Source organism: Danio rerio, chromosome 7 (assembly GCF_049306965.1).
Source record: "Danio rerio strain Tuebingen ecotype United States chromosome 7, GRCz12tu, whole genome shotgun sequence".
Lineage (NCBI taxonomy): Eukaryota > Metazoa > Chordata > Actinopteri > Cypriniformes > Danionidae > Danio > Danio rerio.
The window spans coordinates 60,222,179-60,242,795 of NC_133182.1; the positions used below are offsets into that span (position 1 = coordinate 60,222,179).

General features: G+C 38.9%; 1 protein-coding gene across 2 annotated transcripts in view; it reads right to left on the bottom strand.

Moving 5' to 3' along the window:
- The window catches only part of dennd4c (DENN/MADD domain containing 4C), an 87,493-nt gene extending 67,042 nt beyond the window's left edge, over positions 1 to 20,451 (bottom strand). For both annotated transcript variants that reach the window (XM_001919955.9, XM_005166553.6), the window contains exon 1: positions 20,232 to 20,451. The gene's annotated coding sequence lies outside the window, so the exon portion shown is untranslated. The remainder of the gene's footprint in view (positions 1 to 20,231) is intronic.
- Between the last annotated feature and the right edge of the window lie 166 nt (positions 20,452 to 20,617).

The following is a 20,617-nucleotide window of genomic DNA, read 5'->3' on the forward strand; positions in this document are numbered from 1 at the left end:
AGTATCCCAGTGATGGGTTCAGCTGGAGAGGGCATCCGCTGCGTAAAAACGTGCTGGATAAGTTGGTGGTTCATTCCGCTGAGGCGACCTCGGATTATTAAAAGGACTAAGCCGAAAAGAAAATGAATGAATGAACATTAGGTGAGCAGGTAACATTGTGACACCGTGTCCACTACGTGACAAAATTTGCAGTGACAAGCAATTTGGCTGTTTGCATCAGATTTGATATGACAAAAATTAATACAGCCATTCAAAAATCCTAAAATAGTGCACTCACTGCACTCCACAAAATGGTAAGGTTTATAATCAAATTACTACACATTAAAGCATTAACATTAGTTAATGTACATGCTGAAACACTGATATTTGTTGGCTTTCACCGAGTCACAGTTCTAAAGTTTTGACTATACATGGCAATAAATGTCACGTAAAATGGAATTCAAACTCACATTATTAGCATTTAACACTGAATAAAGCACATAAGATTAGGGCTGCTCGATTATGGGAAAAATCATAATCACCATTATTTTTTGATCATTATCACGATAATTCAAAACGATTATCAGTTGAAGTCAAAATTATTTGCCCTCCTGTGAATAATTTTTTTACATATAAATATTTCCCAAATTATATTTAACAAAGACATTTTTCACAGTATTTCCTATAATATATTTTTCTTCAGAGGCTTATTTTTTTATTTCGGCAAGAATGAAAGCAGGTTTAAATATTTTGAAACCTATTTTAATAGCTCAATATTATTAGACCCCTTAAGCAATATAGATTTTATTGTTTTTGTATTGTCTGCAGAAGAAACTACTGTTATACAATTACTTACCTAATTACTCTAATTAAGCCTTTGAATGTCACTTTAAGCTGAATACTAGCATCTTAAAAATTACCTAGTAAAATATAATGTAATGTCATCATAGCAAAGATTATATTAGAGAATATTAGAGAATAAATCAGTTATTAGAAATTTGTTATTAAAACTATTATGTTTTAAAAATGGGTTGAAAATAAATCTTTCCATTAAACAGAAATTGGGGGAAATAATTATTTAAAAATACAGGAGGGCTAATAATTCTGACTTTAACTGTATATATGCAGTTATTTTCCTCCCTGTAAAAAAGGAAAAGAAAATAAATACAATAGAATAAAAAAAATATTAAACAAACTGTGCTTAAGCTTTTTCACTGTAAGAAACAAAAGGTCTTTAGTCACGAGCAGTGAGGGGTTTTCTCCATTTGTTGTTAGATTATTGATAAAAACAGTCAGCAGCAGGAATATTGCGCGCTGTCATTTTAAGAATAGTGCGGTTCAGATATGGTTGCTCTTTCGCGTGTCTTTTGATTCTCAACTGGTTGTTTATTACACAAATGAGGGTTAAAATGAATAATCACTAAACACTGCGCTCTGACACAAATGTGCATGTATTTGACCATTAAAGCACCCGAAATAAGATGGTGTTAAAAGGCCATGAAAGCCCCTCGTTTCAGCAGGGTGTTTTCACACCTCTACTTTGGAAAAAGTCAGAAAAGTGGGCGTGTCCAGCTCTGTTTAAGGGGAAGTATATAAACAAGATATTTGATTCGAGGAACTGCTCTAAGCGTGTATTTTTCATGCAATGTTTGATACCGCACGGCGAATGAGAGAAAAAAACCTCAGCATTTCCTGGAAACTTAGATGCACTCGGCAGGTAGCGTCAGAAAGCCGCGTGTGTTATTCCGGTCACTAAATGCGGTGAAAACCCTACACGAGGTTAAAGTTTGGTTATGGTGCTAACATGTTTACACTCTGTGCAATGGTTAACTTAGTTTGAAACGAACAAACTGAGTAAACAAAGAGCACTGTTCGCTCACTTACCAAATCTGTAGAGACAGGACAATCACCAGCAACAAGAGCCGCGTCTTTATGAAGAGAAAACTACAAGCGAATCCGGATCTCAGCGTTTGCAGATGAGAACAGCTCTCAGGTAAACAATAATCCTCCTTAGACACGCAAGTTATTGTTGTCGAGCGTCGCGTACACTGTTAATCCACACGTGAGTCTGAGCTCTCACAGAGAGAAAATGAAAACGAAACTTAACTGCAGCAAACTATAAAAGCAACACTTCATGCTTGTTTTGCCAATACAACGTGGTGTGTCTGTCGTCTAAACACTGTGACTGTAATGAATATTAATGAAGTTGTACATTAGAGAACACTGATTGGTTTGAACCAAGCTTTACTCATGCATTAATGCATCACACTGTAAGACGTAATAAGACACACTCTGGCACAGGCGTCCAGTCTACACGCTGGAATACAACGCTATTATGTCATGACGGTGACGCAGCTTCAAAAATTTGTTTCAAACCAGAAGTACGAATTTGCTTGAAATAACACAAAAACAACCAATTTACACTTTTTAGTGAAATAAAGGTGTCCTAATTGTGTTTTTAGCAGTGTGGGACACATATACGACTGTCAACAGCTCAAAAAATGTGTTTTGGTGTTTCGTGACCCTTTAAATGTGTGTGCTCTGCTCGTCTCGGAGGCTAAGCTAAGCGCACACACAAAACAGCATGCGCTCTTTCGCGCGTTAAAAACATAAATGATTGGAATGTACATCAATGAATGATACAGTACATGCTTTTAATCATTTTCACGTGTCACACACACACACACACACACACACACACACACACACACACACACACACACACACACACACACACACACACAGGACTCACAATGCGCACGTATCACAAACAAACAGACCTTTTAAACTTGACAAAAACTCTCGACAACTTTAACTGGCTGCTGTGTCTTTAGTATGGTGTAAAGATTATTATGCGCTATTGAAACAATGGAGGACGCAGCAAGGAAATGTCAAATTAAAACTTTTTATGCCACAGCCTTACATTTAAAAGGGAAACATAAGGACAAACATAAGCAAAAAGACCTTTAGCCTATAAGGTGTTTTATGGAATAGCCTATCTTAAACTGACCAGCTAAACGTTTTCTTTCCCCTATTTATTTCCCTTATTTATTTGTTCGTTTGCGGTGCGTGTGCGATCCGAAAACTAGTGTAATGACAGCATGCCATCTTTAACAGACTCGGGCAAACTCAGCCTCTCCTTTCACTCCGCCCAGAAGCCCCAGCTGGCCCTCTTTGGCCCAAGGTATTCCACAGAAAAGCTTTCCGAGAAAGCCCCGCTTTGGCCCGATCAGGCCCCGAAAGCGACAGTGTAAACACTGGACTGGCCTTGGCTCGCTTGCTTTAGGAGCGATAATGGAAACGCGGCTAATGAGTCCTCCCAGGAAGTGATTCGTTCATTTGCGCTGGCACACATTTGTGCAGGTGGAGAACAAGATAAGTTTCTTTTTTGAGTCTTCGATCAGGTTTGAGTTGTTCGTTCATAACGTGAAAGACAGATGCCAGTCATTTGCATTTAGAACTGTGATCTGTTCATCTCCCAAGTCCGTGGGTTTGAGTCATCTATCTTTACATGCTGTCGCGATAAACAACGACTCAAAAACCAAAAGACTCAAAAAGTGAACTAATCATGGCGCCTTTCGGCTTAGACTGTGCGCTTTGGTTAAGCTTACAGTTGAAGTCAGAATTAATAGCTCCCCTGAATTTTTAGCCCTCTTGTTTAGTTTTTTACCTATTTTCTGATTAACGGAAAGATGCTTTTTTTCAACACATTTCTAAACACAATAGTTTTAATAACTCATCTCTAATAACTTATTTATTTTATCTTTGCCATGATGATAGTAAATAATATTTGACTAGATATTTTTCAAGACACTTCTATACAGCTTAGTGACATTTAAAGGCATAACTATGTTAAATAGGTTAACTAGGCATGTGAGGGTAATTAGGCAAGTTATTGTATAATGATGTTTTGTTCTGTAGACTGATCTGATCTGAAAAATATATAGCTTAAAGGGACTAATAATTTCAACCTTAAAATGGTGTTTAAAAACATAAAAACTGTTTTTTTCTAGCAGAAATAAAACCAACAAGACTGTCTTCAGAATAAAAATATATTATCAGACATACTGTGAAAATTTCCTTACTTTAATGATGTTAAACATCATTTGTGAAATACTTAAAAAAGAAGAAAACAAATTCTAAGGAGGGCTAAAACATCTAAAATGGGACTGTCAGTGTGACGTGAACGAATTACTAAAGTTTGAAGACATGTCAGAAGAGGTGACAATCATAGACAAAAGGGAAAACTTACCAGGTAAACAATAAATTATTATTTTCTCTTTCTTATTGCATTCAAGTCATGACTTATTTGTAGTGTGATCAACGTTCGGCCTAGCTGTGGAAGGGTTTGGATGCAACTCGTAACATTTTAATAATACTATGGCAAATTGAACAAAATTAATAAAAAAAAATTTTCATCTCAATGAACAAGACTCAAAGTTTTGAGTCAGTAAAGTGAATCCAACTTACCATCACTACATGACAGGCTTTGACCCAACTTGCCTGTCAAAGCCACAATAGTCTCCTTGGCTGCACAAGACTGATCTTGGTAAGTAAGTCAGTAAATGCACCCCTAAGAAAAAAGAAGTGTGCTTAAATTTTTATAAGTATGCTAAAGTAAAGGTCAAATATTAAAGTATACTTTATTTAGTAAGTATACTAATATCAATGTACTTGTGTACTAGGGCTGCACGATTTGGGAAAAATATCTCATTGCGATTATTAATTTAAAAATTGCGATTTGCGATTGCCATACGATAAACAATTGGTATGACTCAACTTGCTTATTATTAAGAAAAATGCACACACAGATTACTAATAATGCTGAAATTTTAATTTTTCACCTGAGATACAGTATACAGTGCAATCTAGCAACAACTATAAATGAACAATGTTTTCAAATCAAAACAAAATTGTACAAAATTAAATAACAGTGACATCTTTACATTACTGAAATAAATTACATTAAATTAATTTAAAAATAAAATTAAAAAGTCAAATGTACAGATGAATAAAACAAATACCCATTTTTAAAAATATTTTTACATTACTACTCTTGGCTTTTATCGCCATGCATTCATCATACATTTCTCTGTGCTGCTTTAGGTGCTGATATAAATTTGTCGTGTTGCCACGTGATGTAGCAATTTTAGTTTGGCAAATTTTTCACTGTACCTCTTTCTGCTCAGTGCAATATCCTGAAGCCAAAATATCACCAATTAACAGAGGTAGCATTTTTTCTGGGCACAAGTTCAGTGTTGGTCTGTTCTGTATCTATTTTCTCCACACTGTGTATAGTCATAAGAAACTAAATTGCTTTTTGATCGACTACTACAAGCTGGAAAAACATTACTATTACTATTTTCCATAACGTCTATGCCCTTCCATAACATTAGCTGACATTAAAACTTACAGATAGCACTATAGCTATTTATTGATTAGCAATCTGTCAATGTTGGGATGTAAAAAATATGGGACAACAAATAGCTTCAAATGATAGAAGACATAGCAAACATTAGAAAATATTGACAAAAAAAGAAAAGGTTTAGCCTAATAAAATCAATGGCCTATACAGAAATTTAAAAAAAGCTATAAAATCTTTGATTGTATTTGCATATTGATTAAAGTTACTATAGTTATTTAGTTAAGAGCTGCAAATAAATCCCTCATTATTTTGTTTGATAACAGAGGTGTTCATGTGAGAATGCACAGATCTATAATGAAGCATTTGACTACTTTAGTAACTGTTTGTGCTCATTTAAGAAAAAATTAGTTGTGTTTAAAGTAAAACACGCAGGAGGTGTTTACATATTCTTAAGTGTATTGTCTGTTTAAACACACACCCGAATCTGAGCAGAGAAAAAAAAAAAAAAAAAAAAAAGCACTTTTCCGACGGTACCTTAGCTCCTCTCAGCGCGAGCTCTCCTGGCTACACACATACTGCGACTGCTTAAACGGAGGAGGGCTCGTTATGTCGAGTGAAAAAAAAAGAAAAAGACAGCTGTGAAACATAACCAGCTTTGTCTTTTTGTAGGAAACACACTTTAGATCTTTTTAGGGTAAGAGGTTTTTGAATTATTGCCGTCTAACACTGAATGTGTCAGGAATATCAAAAACAAAATCAACTTAACTGCGCTCATTTCTGGCGCCCTCCCTGGATGTACAGCGCCCTTAGCATTTGCCTATGCATATGCAGCGGGCCTTAGTGCAGATAAAATGTTTTTTTCAAGGTGCATTTTTATATAGAAAGAGTTATATGTAACTACATAGAATAGACAGAGATAGATTGATCTCTGCAGCAGCTGCCGAAGAGCTTACCACTTACTTTACGTCATGTAAATAGCAAATGCGCTTATAGCGACGCACCTGGCTCTTAAAGGGAATGGGAGATGAGACTTTGATTGGTTTATTTTCAAAACACACCTATAACTCATTAAAAAAAAAATCTGAACCCTTTTAGACCATGCGCCACGGCGCAAAGCGGATTTTCCCGTCCTTAAATTAGCAAATATGGGTTCTGACATGCCCTGAAAGCGTTTGTGCCCTGCACTTTCTGTTTTGCGCATGGACCATCAAAATAGAGCCCTATGACTCCTTGTGTTTGTGTCGGGGTCAGTCTGAACAGCCGTGCCGCGCCACGCCACACCCCCAATCCCCCTCTAAACTGTGAACTTAGGCGAAACACTGAAGGGTTATTTATTTATTTACCTTCTTAATTTATCCAATCAAATAAAAAGTATACAAAAATTGCATACTGTGGACCCTGTTACAGGTCCCCATGATCATCCCCAGAATAACTCATCATCGCACAAAGGACTGAGCACTTTGTGCTGAAGCAACGCTTCTCTGGCTGTGGAACAAGGGATGTACAAATGCCTGTTAGCCTTGTGTCATGCACAGCCTTTCTCAATTCACTAAGATGAGCCAAAAATAGGCTTTGGAATAAATCAGCTCTATTCACAATAGCTAAGTGGAATGGCACAAAAAAAAAAAAAAAAACTAACTTGTCTAAGAGGACAATCAGAAATACACTTAGAGAAGATACATATTAGAAATTATAAAAGAATATAAATTTTAAACTTGTTGTCCTAGTTTAATGAGTGGAATGGTTCTGAAATGTTCAAACAATGTTTGATTTGAAAATAATGTCCTTCTTATTTAACAATGCTACAATATACACATTATTGCCATCACTTTTTACCCAGCTTATGCACTTAATGTTTTCTATGGTCTCTTTAATACACATTTATTATTTTGATATGATAATCAAGAGTTCTAAAATTGAAGCCAATTAGGTGTGTAATAATGAATACAACTGGGGGAATTACAAATACTAATATTACTGAGAGTAGTTTTATTCGAGTACATTTTTAAATAGGTGGTGCAAAGTGTAACTTTAAGGCTTGGTTGTGTATGGGGTGCAAAACAATGTGTGGTCGTGCTTCATTTCTTGAAACAAAAAAAACAAATCATGTTTTTATTTTGTTTTTTATCTTACTTTGATTGTATACTACTACTTCTTAGCTAACATGAAAACAACTATCACAACAACTATATTCCCTGGTTCCTCCGAAGGGCTATCCTCAACGAGCTCTAGTTGGTCCTTTAACCTAATGTGTTGTGATTCACTGATCAGCACCACATCACCAGGAAACTTCACATCTCTACTAGCATGCGCTTTGCCTGAATGGCCAGTATGAGCCTGAATCAGACAGGAAATGAAGGGAACAAAGCTGAACCTCAAGCCTGGTCTCTAAAATAATTTTTAAATAACATTTTTAATTTACAAAAAAAATTGACTTTTATATATTTTCACGTTATACCCATGTGTAAGTAATACAAAACTTTCAAGTCTTTTGCGAAATCAAGTTCATTATTTCTAACATAGAACACACAAAAAGCATCCGCTTAGAGACATTGCAACGCTGGTGAAGATTGTGGGTATTTACAATGGTTTGCTGGATAAATATGAACTTTTACCTAAATTGTTAAAGATGACAAATAGCGTTTCCCGTTGTTTACATGCCTCTGTGACAACACCCATTCGCTTTATGTTTCCTAGGGTTGTAAACTGAAGTGTTTATGAGATCATTAACCATTTGTTCGCTGTAGTCTTTGCTAAGCTAACTCTGTAACATCAAATGTTTACCTTAACACTGAACTCCAAGCGGTTTACTTTAAAATATATTATTTATTTTCACACAGCTACATTAAACAACAACAAAAGTTTAAAATACAATATTGTAGTGCCCCACCCCTTTAATGCAGTTTTAGTACTTTTACTGCACTGTTCCTTCAACCTGCAGTCTCCACTTTGTATTTCTTTTTCTTGACAACGGTGATTGACTTAGAAAAACTGTATCAGACAGACCAGTGTCCCACACTGCTAAAAACATTATCAGGACACATATATTTCACTAAAAAGTGAAAATAGTTTTTTTTGCTTTATTTCGAGCAAATTCGTACTTCCGGTTTGAAACTAATTTTTGAAGCTGCCTACGGCCATGAGATCTTAGCGTGTATTCCAGTGTGTAGACTGGACGTCTGTACCTGGGAGCACCTTATGAGATCTCTGAGTGTGCTGCATTTATTCATGAGTAAGACTTGGTTCAAACTAATCAGCACACTCTATTGTGTATGCGGTGTAACCTCATTAATTTGCATGATAGCTTCGAGAACTGTTTGTACCTGTACAGTGTTCGGACGGCAAAGAGACGCCATATTGTGTTGCCAAGCGGGAGAACAAAAAATGTTTGGAGATACAGGTCGTCAGTGTTGCGTTTATAATCTGCTGCAGTGAGAGTTTTGTTTTCATTTTCCCTCTATAGGAGCGCAGCTGGACTCATGTGTGGATCAGTGCACATGACGCGCAACAAAAATACAAGTCTAAAGAACATTTTTTTTTACCTAAGAGCTTATCTAGAGACTGTGAAATTCGGATTTGCTGCTCGTCTCCTTTTAATAAAGACGTGGCTCCAGTTGGTGTTGATTGTCCTGTCTCTACAGATTTGGTAAGTTAGCGACCAGTGGTCCAGTGGCAGAGTTAGTTCGATTCATCAGCAGTACTCTTTCAGTGATTAAAGACAGACCTTGGTCAAATGATTTCTAAGTTAATAAAGTTTACCATACGTTAATATCACAACAATATTATGGACTGAAAAATCTGCTGTAAATGCTGCTCTCCGAGTGTAAACATGTAAGCACCACAATTAAACTTACCGTCATGTAGGATTTTCATCGCATTTTGTGACAGGAATAACACACGTCTTTCTGACGCTACCCACCGAGTGCAGGTTACAGAGAAATGCAGAAGGTTTTTTCACTCATTTGTTGTGCGTTAACAAACATTGCATGAAAATTACACACTTCCAGCAAATCCTCCAATCAAATTTCTTGTTTGTCATGAGGGGCATGAATGAAATTGCTGAATGAAAGAGCCAAACTGCAGTTAAAGTCCACCATTTCATAATTTGGCATATAATTTCATTACTGATGTCCATGTAAACACAGTCACTGTCTTTCTCCCCTGTGTCTGTGTGTTTGTTTTGCCTCTGTGAAAATCAGCGCGTGCCCAAACCGACACTCCCATTTTTATGCAAATTTTTACAGACCTTCCTTCTTTCCCTTCTCTGACACTCCTCCTAAACAGAGCTGGACACGCCCACATTCCTGATTTTTTTTCCAAAGTAGAGGTGTGAAAAAACCCTGCTGAAACAAGGTGGTTTCATGGCCCTTTTTAGACATGGGCTGTATGGGCTAAATCGCATAGATCCATACTATACAGTATGCAGTACATTTAAATATCAAAATGCAGTACCTACTGAGTTGTAGGCAATTTCAGACACAGCCATTGACTTTTTATACATATAGCAAACATGCACAATGTAGAAGCATCAAAAAGTCCATGAAGATGACAAATTGCTTCATTCAGCAACAGTGAGGTCATTGACGAGCAGACAAAAGATGATTGTTATTGCATGATGACAACCCCAGCACCACCCAAGTCACTGAAAAGGTGGTTATTGAGAAGTTGCTGTGGTCACTTTCTCTGCGTCTCTGGTGGGAAGTTTGCCTGCAAGTTTGCCAACCCTAATGGAAGTAACCCTCACCCGAGATATAGAAGAGAATGCAGCCGCGCGGCCCCAGAGGGTGAACCACTCCTGACAAGTGGCAGAGTGTACCACGAGACAAGTCAGAAGTTGCCTGGCTGGCTGGCTGAAGCATGTATCAAACAGTTCCCCCTGGCGCTCTAGCAAGGAAAGCACTGCTGAATGGAAAACCCCTGCTTGCCACACTTGACACTGGAAGCTTGATAGCATGGTGCCATCCAACCCACAATGTAAAGCAAAAATACTCATTACCTGTGTACATGATGATAAAAGATATGTTCCCACATAACAGGTATAAAACAATATCAGCCCGCCCAAGTGTGTGGTCCCTATGAAATAGAGGTGGTGACCGACCTCCCCATCATCCTCCTCTTTAAACGTGACTGGCCAGGATTCAAAGCCCTATACCCAATAGCAGGCCACCTGGAGGCCGCCATCACCACCCAGACAATCCGCGATCAATTTCACCCACCTGGATTGGAAGCGGATGTAAAACAATACTGTCAGGCATGCCCGGTCTGCCAAAAGACCTCTGCACATTGCCGTCCCCCAGCCCTTTATTATTCATCAAAGTACCCTTCGATAGAATTGGACTGGACCTGGAGGACCACTGCAAAGGCTGTTCGGGAACACAAACACATCCTAGTCATCTTGGATTATACTACACACTATCCTGAGGCGGTGCCCTTAAGAAAAGCGACATCAAGGGCAAAAGCCAAGGAACTCTTTCCTCTCTGTAGCCGAATGGGCATCCCGGATCATGTCCTGGCTGATGGTGGACCTCTGCCCCCTCCAAAATTAAAAGCAAGAGCAGACACCAGTTTACCACCCACAGACAGACGGCCTGGTTGAACGGTTCAATCAAACCTTGATAAGGATGCTCCGTCAGGTGGTGGCAGAGGATTTGTGCAACTGGGACCTCATGACCTCAAGATCCATGCCCTTCGGCATGATTTAAATACCCCAAACCGTTACCAGCTTTACCCCATACAAAATTTTGTTCAGCCGCCAGCCCCACAGTCTCCTAGACGTGGCCTACAAGCCATAGGAACAAGACCCAGCACCACACTGGATGGTAATAAAGCACACACTGCATTTGAGACAGCAGAACGACAGAGTAATGCCCCTAGTAAGAAAACATCTCTTCGAAGCCCAGTGCGCCCAGAGCCGGCTCTATAAAAGGCCCACCCAGCACCATGAATACCATCCTGGCGATAAGTTGTTAGTTTTGGTTGCCACAACAACATCAAAGTTCCTGGCCACCTGGAAGGGTCCCTACCTGATCGTCCAGCTATCATCAAGTACTGCGTTCATCAGCCGAAATGAAGACAGAAGAAACAGTACCACATCAACCTATTAAAATGCTTGATTCTACCACCTGAACAGCTGGCTGCTTTTTTTGTGGCTAATGGACAGCCCATTGTGCATGTTGGTAAACAACTGTCCTCCTCACAGAAGATGGAGCTCAAAGCCCTGGTCAGTCAGTTCAAGGATGTATTCAGTGAACAACCCAATGCCTCGAGTTGACGAGCTCCTGGACAGACTCATCAGTGCCAGATTTATCCTCCTGGGGCTTGAGTGTCCACATACGTGGACAGCACATTTAAGCTCTTAAGTGGCAGTTTAAAATACTTTAAATGTTTTACGTTTTGTTACAGACATATAGTGTCATCCTACAACTGTTTTGCAGCATATAAAATGTCGAAAACTCTATTTTTAACGGTTCTAAATGGGAAAATTTTTAGTTTTTACTCTCTGATAATTAAAGCAAACTCAAAAAAAGTTCTATGTTATATATGCATTAAAAACATTTAGGAAAAAGTGTTTTATGTAAATTTGGACAACAAGTCCACATATATGAACATATTTTTTCTCTAAAAGTATATCATATCAAAAGATGATACTTAGATTTTTATTCTAATTAGGTTCTATTAAGCCCAAATAGTAAAGACAAATAAAAAAATTCATGTGAAAAAAAACCTTGGGCCTTAACGCTGGATTTAACAAAAGAATACTGGCAAAGCAAAGTCCCCTTAACACTTACAGCTATGGAAGACTGCTTTTACCAATCCTGGGGGTTACTGGCACTACCAGGTCCTTTCCTTCGGCCTGCGTGGGGCTCTAGCCACATTCCAGAGAATGACAGGCATACTTCTCATGCAACACCAAGTATACAAGTGGCTTACCTGGACGGTGTGGTGGTCTACTTAAGGTATTGGGAGGAACTTCTTACTCATCAATGGAGGGTGTTCCTGGAACTACGGCAGGCTGGACTCACAGCCAATCCCCGGAAATGTAATCTCGGGCTTGTGGAAGCGAAGTACCAGGGATATCACATTGGCTGGGGGCTGATGCAGTCACAGCAGTCCAAAGCTGAAGCTCTCCAGAAGACCTCTCAGCCCACCACCAAACACCATGCACGTGCCTTTTTGGGATTGGTGGGCTATTATAGTCACTTTATCCACAATTTCTCATCTATAGCCAGCCAATTTGCAGACCTGACGAAAAAAGGAGCAGCAAGAGAAGATATCCTGCACAGCAGCAGAGCTGGTGTTCCAGAAGTTGAAGGAAGCCCTATCATCTTATCTGGTGTTGCATGCACTTGAGATGAAGTTTCTGACGCCAAACTATGTGCAGTATTATCATAAGTCCACGAGAGATGGGAGCACCCGGTGGTATATGAGTCGGAAGCTTTCCCCTGCAGAAACCAATTATAAAGCTGTCGAGAAAGGCCCTGACCATAAAGTCGGTAGCCCTGGAGCTAAGATACTATCTCCTAGGACTTTCACCCTGGTAAATGACCAAGTGCCAAGTGGAGAGCTTTGGTGAAACAACAAAAACTGTTAAAAAAGACATCCACTTTCTCTTACCTATTCAGGAGCCATATGCACCGCTGACAGGTCAAATCTGCGTCTCTCTCTCTTTCAAGTTCAAAGCAAACTTGAATGCAAAAGCATTTTAGATATGTATATAAAATAGCCTATGTATTAGCTTAATGACATCATCAAAATAATAAAATATACAGCAAATGAGAAATAAATGACAGAAAAAGGAATAAAAACAGACAGTCTCTCTAAAAATGATCATATTTACAAGATTAAAATATGTATATTACTTAAATAAGGCAAATGCGTTGATTACTAACGGTGTAGGTATATTTTGCAGCCAGTTTAGACCAGTCATTTCGTCCTCTCAGAGTATACAGTAGAGCTGCACGATTCTGGCTAAAATGAGAATCGTAATTTTTTTGCTTAAAATAAAGATCACGATTCTGCAGATGTAAAATACAGCTTAATATGAGATTATTGTTTTTTCTTAAACATTTGGTAAAACAACAATATTAATATTATGTGTAGGTCTACTGGTTTCTATAAATAATTCTATTCTACAATAATTCTAATGTTGAATTATGTTTGAGATATAGGCCTATGCTATGCTGTCATTGAGAACATTACTTTTGTCTGCTCGAGACCATTTGATTCACTGGTAAAATCAACATTACATAGGCTAGAGTAGTTATACTGACACTGTAAATATTATTTTCAAGCACAGCTGTGTGTTCGCTATGAAAGAAAACACATATCAAATGCTTGTCGCAGTGATAACTCTAAAAAGCGATATGATTATTTAAATTATGTACACGCTTTCGGTTTCATTTTCACTGCTAAGAGCTGTTCATACTTTGCACGTGGCTCTCAAATGATCATTCTGTGCCACAAACAGAAGATTATTATTAACAACTTTATTACCTGTAATTCACAGCATATGCAGGTTCTGTTCACTAATGTAAACGAACGTGCGCGTGTCTATCATTAAGCAGGGCGCTCGCCCACACAGTCAGCAGCTCACGTCACGTGTGATTTCCCGGCCGCGAATACATCATTATATGAAGACAAAAATGACATTTTGGGGTAAATTATACCTTATAAATACAGTATGTGACTCTTTTAACATGATTTGGAGGTGACCTTGTCACTGAGCAACAGGTGTGAAACTATCAAAAAACTCATGCAGCCGCATTTTCTTCTTTCCTGAACTTGAAAATATGATTGGCAGAATAGTAGAAATGCTGGATTAAGATTGTCTAGGGGGTCGATTAATTGTGCAGCTCTAGTAGTATACAGTAAAGTTTTTCTGAGTCGTTTAGATTCAAGAATGAATTATTGAATGCTTCTCTCCCGACTGTGCAACCAGTCAGCTGCAAAGCCAAGTGAAAGTAGGCTTAAATTTAAAAAATGCAAAAGCGCATTCGATTAACAAATAACAGCTTAAGAAAAAGTCAAATCCTGGACATTTAGAAACCCAGCCGGAAAATCTTTTCAAGTCCCAAAAAGGCATGTCTTTGTGGGTCTGCACTAAGCAGTACAGGGGAGCTGACAGTTTACGGGCGCACAGAACAAAACAAGTAACGAGCGAGGATTTTCCACTACATCGATCACGGATGTTTGGTTAAATTAGGCGAATAGAAAACAGTGTAGAAGAATGATAATAACTGTAAAAAAATGTATGACTAAATATACTTAGACTGCCCACCCAATTAAAGCATATGTAAGGCAAGCACTGAGTTAGACTAAATAGTATTAACTTTGATTAGCCGTCCTGTTTGTAATCTTTAAACCTGTAAATCTTTGGCGGAGCGCCTTTCATTTTTTATCACCGCATTATCTGATGGCTGAAAAGCAAATGAAATGAATCGTTCAAATGATTCGTTCAAATGAATCGTTCAAATGAATCAAATGTATCATTTAAAGTGGTTCTTTTAAAAGAACCGAATGATTCAGTCCAGCAAATTCAACTGATTCTTTCGGACCGATCTGAGAACCGATGAGCTGTTAATACTGCGCATACATGACATACTGTTTTTTTTTTTTTTAAATGCATAATATATAACAAACTATTGTGTATTCAACAAAAACATGTTATTTACAATCATTTAACTCAAGTCCAATGCAAAACTCAAGTCATGACAGTTAAGTCTAAGTCGAGTCTTTTTTTGGATATTTGTCAAGCAAGTCTCAAGTCCTAAATTTTGTGATTTAAGTCTGACTCGAGTCAAGTTATGTGACTTGAGTCCCCCATCTCTGCAATTTAGTTTCTGACATTAAGTAAAAAAAATTGTTAAAAAATTGCCATAATTGCTAACTGTTATTAGCATTGTATCAGAACAGTGTGTGTATGTGTACCCTTCCTCTTCATAAGTACATTTTGCACCATATTAATTAGAATGAATAGCAGAAAGCATGTTAAATGAATAAGAGTACACCACCTTATATAAAGTTTTATCTAATTGCTACATGTACTGCTTAAAGAAATAAAGAAATAGTATGCTTGTTATTCATACTGATTTGGGCTGAATAATGAAATAGGAACTTATGTCACATTGTTTGATAGGAATGAAAATATAATAACCTACAGATGGCTTAATTCTAACACACTCCCAAAATCAAATTGAAATATGATGGAGCTAGTTTATTTTGCAAAAAGTTATGACAGCAACTCCGAATGGTTCTCAGTAGTTTGTTTGCAGAATGCCTGACAACATTGTAGAATCCTCCTAAAGAAACAACAGGTGGTGTAGGTGTTTTTAACCAAATATGGATCAGGGCATCACTGAGCTCCTGGATGGCCTAAGGTGCAATCTGGCAGTGTCTGATATACCAAAACAATGCCCTAGAAGTGTTCTATTGGATTTAGGTCAAATGCTGAGACCATTGAATAGTATTAGTTCATTCATCCTCCAGGAACTGCCTGCATGCTCTTGCCACATTTAGTCAGTCATTGTCATGCACCTGGAGAAACCCAGGACACTTTGCACTAGTGAGGAGGCTGGCAATATGTCTAAAGATTTCATCCCAATACCTAATGGTAGTCAGGATGTGATTTTCTAGTTTGCAGAAGTCCTCTATGTATATGCCTCCATAAACCTTCATTGACCCACCACCAAATAGGGCATGCTAAACAATGACCAGGCAGCATAATACAGGCAGCACGATATTCTCTATTGAACCGTTTCCACTAAGTGGTACGGTACGGTTGGTATGCTTGGTATGCTTTTATGGCTGTTTCCACTGTCAAAAGGCGTACCGAACCACTTTTTCGGCACCCACTCGAAAGGGTACTAAACACGAGAAAGGGTACCAAAAGGTGGAGCTAGACGCGCAGCAGAACGCTATTGGTTCACAGAGAAACGTCATTCGCTTACGCAACAAGCCAGAATAAAAACAAAAGAGCTGCTATGTTTAAAATACACAGCCAAGAAATTACAGCCTAAATATATATACATATAATAACGAGCCATGGTCGACCTGGGCTTAAACAAACCTTGCCATTATCTTGATGAACAGCCACAAAGCCAAAAAGAAGAGCAGATTTACCCTGTGCCCCTTAGTTTTTTACGAGCCAGTCTGAATCGCAAGTGGTTTCGCCTTCTTGCTTGGGCTCGCCGCGCGTCTATCTGAAATAACAAACTTCTTGAGCTGATGATAATAACGTGCGCTTGATTTTTGACGTGCTTTTGAAACCTGATCCTATCAGAAAATGACAAACGCGAGAGTGACATGTGAAAAAATAAAGGAGAAGCCAGAAAAAAAGGAGCACATTATTTTTTCAGCAAACGTGAACAAACTGCCATGTTGAACTATTATCATCACCTTTTGGACTATTATGAACTCAGAATAATGGAAGGACTCTCTATCCGAGGCTACAAGTGCTGCTGAAGATTACAGACACAGATTGCACTGACTATTGCCTTTATTTTGTGTTGTTTTTGTACCTAAATAACACAGTAATGTAATGTAATGTGTATTTATAAAGCACATTTATTGTGTATGGCCACACCCAAAGTGCTTCACAATCATGGGGGGGGTCTCTCCACACCACCACCAGTGTGGAGCATCCACTTGAATGATGCAACGGCAGCCACAGGACCGCACTAGCGCTCACCGCACTAGCTATTGGTGGAGTAGAGAGACAGTGGTAAAGCCAATTCAGTGGATGGGGATGATTGGAAGGCCATGATTGTAAGGGACTGTGGGACTTTGGCCAGGGATTATTACACCCTAAGGCTGATTTATACTTCTGCGTCAAACGCCGGCGTATGCTACGGCGCTGACGCATAGCCCTTCGCCGTGGCCATCGCCGTCACTGACGTGCACCTCTCAAAAAATTTAACTACACGTCGCAACGACGCGTAGCGTAAGCTCTGTGATTGGTCGGCTTGGTAGCGCTGACGAGTCTGGGTGGGACCGAGAGCCGCGTGAATGGCGCGAGCGATTGTTTACAAGTGTGGAGTACCGTGAAGGAGCTCCGGATGGAAAGTTTTGTTTTGTGTTTACCTCATAATTAAAGTTATTGCACGTCCACCGGTTCCTGCCTCAAAATGAGCGAGTTTGAGCCACTTGTACATCCTGGAAGTGTTCAGGAAAAGCAAAACAACAGCGAAGAAACTCCACACAGAGGAACATTAACACCTCACTGCCAACTAGCGTTTCGGAAGTGTTAATGCAGACCAACAGAGACAGCGCGCAGAAGTATAAATGCACAGCCACGCGCGTTGCCTGCGCCGTGGGTTACGCCGGTCACTTGACGCAGAAGTATAAATCAGGCTTTAGTCTTTACGAGAAGTGTCATGGTATTTTTAATGACCACAGAGAACCAGGACCTCAGAGTGCACTTATCGTGTATGGCCATACATCACAGCGCTTCACAATCATGAAGGCGGCCTCTCCCCACTAGCATCCACTTGGATTATTGGGAGGCAATGATGGTTAAGGGACAAGAGGAAATTTGGCAAGGACACCAGGGTTACACCATTACTCTTTACGAGAATTGCCATGGCATTTTTAATGACCACAGAGAGTTAGGACCTCGGTTTAACATCTCATCCGAAAGATGGCGTCCATTGACAGTATGGAGTCCCCTTTCACTATACAGGGGCATTAGGACTCACACAGACCACAGGTTGCCTCACTAACACCACTTCCGACAGCAACCTAGTTTTTCCATGTGGTCTCCAATCCAGGTACTTACCAGGCTCAGCCCTGCTTAGCTTTTGTGAGTAACTGGTCTTGGGCTGCAGGGTGGTATGACTGTGGCATATTGCAATTAAGCTCTTACTCTAATTATTGGAAATATTTGTAAATGTTTGTGAATGACAGTGAAAGCGCTAAACTGCAGTTTGACAAATGAAAAATGAAACAGCCGAAATTACATGAAACTACGGAGGAAATGCAGATAGTGTGGTGACGCAATGACGTTAATCGAATTAAGTGCTATAACATGTGGAACAGGATCATACATTTATACAACTCACACCTTAGTCTTATTATTCTCTTAACTAGATTAAAGAAAATAATTTAAATACTGATGTCCATGTAAACGTGGTCATTGTTGTCCATCTACTTATTTTCATTAACACTAAAGGAGCTCAAATTTTCTAACAACTCCCCTCCTAATATACTGAGCAGATTAATATCCCAAATGTTTAACTGACTTAATGCTATCCTTTGATTAAAAAGTGTTGTTTTTAGCAGTGTATAAAATATTAATATTACACAAAACAGGGTACATTTTACTCAAGTTCATTGCCCCTGTAAAATAATCCAATCTCAGTTTTATTTACAAATTAAGTTACATTTTAATTGTAGATTGTATGTTTTACAGTAAATGTAGTTTAGCCTGTACATAACTATTAAGTCTACTTTTAAAAGGCTATATAAACGTTGTTAAGCTGGAGGAAAACGAAGCACTGTGACAGTATTATTATGTGGTTATGTGTTTCCCTTTCACTTGAGAGGTTCTGTCTTCCTGCCACATGGCCGGCCATTTGTCATTCCCACAATCCCTCGCGACTACCTGTAGCCACTCCTGAGGACAGCTCTTTTTATGATCTCAGTCACCTGACTCAACCTTGGCAAGTAAATGTAACAGGACACAAGGTCAGCCAGCCCACATACACACAACCCTTTCAACCTAGACATTATAATTCAGTATTAATGTACAAAGGCCCACTGCACAGGTAAACATAAACCAGGGGGTTACATACATGTCACGAATGCTCCCGCACAGCACACTTCAATAGTCAAAGTTAGTTTTATATTCGCACATTCCTTCATTTAGCAGTCTCTATATTGGTTACCATGTTACGTTAAATGTTCGATCGGAAGTAGCATGCAAGTATGACTTCTAAACAACATTACCATTATCTAATTCATTGTGAAAAATACTGTACTTTGTTAAGCATTAGCTGCTAATATGATTTCCCCATTTAGAATTTGCACAGAATACTTTACTGAAATTATATTATTAAGGAGAATGTCTGAATATCCGAATATAAAACCAACTTTACCTCCATAAACTCATGTCTCAATTGATTTAGAAGTGTTTGACAAAAGAAAACAAACAATTTCAAGCAACCTGAAACCTCTTAAACAATTGATCAATCGAACCAGTCTGTGTCACCTGGACTTTACAAGTATCTATTTCTTTTTGTACAAAAGTTATCCTTTAAATCGTATGTTCACAAAACAAAGATCGCATTTGCACTTTTTCGTTCCAAATATTTAGCTACACACGTATACCGAGCGAGGACAATCATAAAGTAACCTGTAAACAAAATGACTCGTGTTGTTTAAAGTCATTTTGTAACATCGATGTCATTACTGATATGTCAGCAACTAGTGTGGCGTACAAATATGAAACGTAAACATGTCAAAACAATAATTTAAAGGCGGATGTGTCGTTAGTATTTTTCAGCAATCTGACACACCCTGCAGTCTTCATTTGAAACACCCCTGCTTTCTCAAATCAGCGAACTAGGTATTAGACAAACACTTAAAGTGTTGTCTAGGTGGACAGCAAGCTAAAATTTGACACAGTCAGTAAGTTACTCCCTATCGAGGCCTGTGGACGAGCTGTCCAACTGTTGCATCTTCAAGAGATCGGGCAGCTCCAGACAACTCGACCACATTTAACATACTTTAAACATAATGCAAACCATGTTTTATTATATAATGTCCACGGACTTGGACACGCTTCGATGACAACCAGTATGAAAATATCACATCCTGAAACCACCAACCGGAGAAAATGCAACTTAATCCGTTTGACTACATCAAGCAACTTCAAAAACCCAGCAATACGTACCAGCTGTTCAGATCACTAGAGTACAACACGCTGACATGTAGGCAAGTTGTAACTTGCAGCCCGTTCACTCCGTTTCGAGCGGAAATTAAACGTCCACTTAGTGCGAGCGCGCCGTGTTTAATCCTGGAAACTTTGTCTGTCCAGCGCTAGACTGTACGGCAGCAAATAGGCGCCATGTTTGTGTTTTGTTACTTTGGTGTGCTCTCGGGTTTCTCGGACTGACTGCTGGAGGCGGGTGAACACGCCCATGCGTGACTGGCTGCACCACATTTCTCTTCCGCTCTGCACTTCTGACTTATCTATAGGCTAGTGCGCTGCGCATCAGGATTAACAGGTGCCTGCTGCTTTTCCACCTTTCAAACCATTATAACATCTGTATACTATCA